General features: G+C 42.0%; 1 non-coding gene across 1 annotated transcript; it reads right to left on the minus strand.

Annotated features, from left to right (window-relative positions):
* Positions 1 to 1,358: 1,358 nt before the first annotated feature.
* LOC120070050 lies at positions 1,359 to 1,465 on the minus strand. The gene has a single exon (XR_005479775.1). It is a non-coding gene; the product is annotated as a small nucleolar RNA R71 (small nucleolar RNA).
* Between the last annotated feature and the right edge of the window lie 1,158 nt (positions 1,466 to 2,623).

A 2,623-nucleotide genomic window follows, 5' to 3' on the forward strand; every position in this document is an offset into this window, starting at 1 on the left:
TGCTAAAGAGGGTGGTCTAAAGATAGAATCTAGGCTTGGGAAAGTAAGATTAGAATATAGGCTCAGGAGAGTCGGATTAGAATCGCATAAGTAAGAGATAGAAACTTAGGAATAAATTTTGTTTGCTATTAACGCATCGCATGCACCCTAGAGATAGGATATGATAGTATGTGGTCACCTTGTGTATGTATGCATCATTCATCATCTCATAGGCAAGAATAGAGGCTTAGGAATAAGTCCTATCAATATTATCTTATACATCGCATGCGTCCTAGAAATAGAAATTATCGTATTTACATTGGAAAATGATTTATTGTTTTGTGTGTAGCATGATCGAATAACTTGAACGCAATCTTAGGAAGTGTTAGCTAAATCCCTTCTCAATCTGTTCACTGCATACTCATTGTACTTCTCGTTTTCATCAACTTTTTACTCGAATTCGTCACATAGGAATTACACTTAAACAAAATACCAACCAACTTATTTGTTTTTACCACCGCAAAGGAATCAATTTTACTGATGCATAGTAACTCAGCAGTCCCTGTGTTCGACCCTGGACTTACCAGGAAACCTAGTGAGATTTATACTTGGGTTTTACTAGGAAAAATTGCATGTACAATGCATAACTCATCATCGCATCTCCATACCATTATTTCATCTCATTTACAACGCATCAAGTTTTTTGCACCATTGCCGGGGGACTATGGTAGTGCATATTGCGCTAATAGTAACTTTTTGATTTTCTTTGCAGCTTTCAACCTCTGTGCACTGTCTCTCCTTTGGTAAGGAAGAACCGAGTGTCGTATGAGGAAGGACACATTCTTGCACCCAACTACGACCCAAAAATTGAAAGAACGTTAAGAAGAAGATAGAGAGACAACTGCCGAAAACAAGAAGAAAGAAATCCCACTATGATGGAACAACTGGAAAACAGGGTAGCAAACGCAAACAACATCATGGCAAACCCCATTCTCCTGGTAAACGACCGCAATAGGCCCATCTGGGACTATGCATCGCCCAACCTCTATGATTTCTCCCCAAGAATCATGAGGCCAACTCTGGACAGATCGATGTTTGAGATGTAGTCGGTTATGTTGCAGATGATTTAGACGGCCGGACAGTTTGGTGGAAGGCATGGTGAGGATCCACACGCCCATCTCCAGAGTTTCATCGAAATCTGCAACACTTTTGTGTTCCCAAACATCTTAGCTGAAGAAGTTCGATGAACGTTGGTCCCATTTTCGCTATGCAACCAATCAAGGAAATGGGCCTATTCTTTCGAACCAGGGGAGATAACGTCTTGGGAACAAGTAGTAGAGAAATTCATGAAGAAATACTTTCCCCCTACCGAGAACGCAAGACGGAGGAAGTTGATTACAAATTTTGAACAAGAAATTGATGAATCGCTCAGCGATGCCTGGACGAGGTTTAAGAGACTTGTGCAAGATTGTCTGCACAATGGCTTACCTAACTGTCTTGAAATGGAAATCTTTTATCACGGTTTGAACCCTGCATCGCAGACAGCTGCCAATGCGGCAGCAGCTGGAGGTCTGCTTGACAAAACGTATGATGAGGCTAAAAATATCCTTGATCGCATTTCGAAGAATCATGAAGATTGAAAGGAAAGAGATCAACGATTAAAAATTCGAGAAGGCGATGCAAACAATAGGGCCATCGCATCCCTACAAAATCAAATGAATGCGATGATGAATCTGATACAAGGTATCGCAATCAATAGCCCGGGAACGCAAAGAGGGCAGGTCAACGCAATCGAGCAGACAAGTACAAGTTGTGCTAATTGTGGAGATTTGCATCCGATGGAAGAATGTCCGAGGAACCTGCAATCTATATGTTTCGTAAAGAACAATCCTTTCTCTAACACTTACAACCCCGAGTGGAGAAACCATCCCAATTTCGTGTGGAAAAATAATCAAAAGAGTTATCAACCCATGGCACAAAAAGAAGGGCCACCAAGATTTTTCCCACGAACAAACGGTCAATCACAAAATCAAGCTAGCAGCACGCATGCACCGCCATCGTCCTCTCTAGAGAGTCTATTAAAGCAATATATTGAAAAGAATGAAACAGTACTCTAGAATCACGCGACTTCTATCTACAATCTCGAAATTCAAATAGGGCAGATTGTGGGCGAGCTTAAAAGTAGACCGCAAGGGGTGTTATCGTGTTCAACTGAGCTCCCTCGCAACCCGGGGAATACGGGAAAGAAGCAATGTCAAGTCGTGACCTTACGAAGTGGAAAGACAATAGTGGAAGAGAGGGCGGAGCTAAGAAGGACTCTCTGGTTGTGATGGAATCTAAGACCCCATTGACACAGGAAGAACCAGAAGAAAATGAGACGATGGAAGTAGAAGTTGCGTCCACTTCTAAGCCTATGGAATAACGAACTGTGAAGGAGCAACTGCCACCATTCCCTCAGAGACTTAAGAAGAAGCAAAATGATGAAGTGCAGTACCATTGCTTCATGGACATGTTAAAACAGTTACACATCAACATCCCCTTCACTGAAGCGATTGAACAAATGCATGCTAAAAGATTTTTGAAAAGAAAGCAATGGGGACAAAAGAAAAGGGAGCACAAGGGAAGTTCCCGCAATGTGCCCCAT

This window comes from Benincasa hispida, unplaced genomic scaffold, assembly GCF_009727055.1.
Source record: "Benincasa hispida cultivar B227 unplaced genomic scaffold, ASM972705v1 Contig814, whole genome shotgun sequence".
NCBI classification, from domain to species: domain Eukaryota; kingdom Viridiplantae; phylum Streptophyta; class Magnoliopsida; order Cucurbitales; family Cucurbitaceae; genus Benincasa; species Benincasa hispida.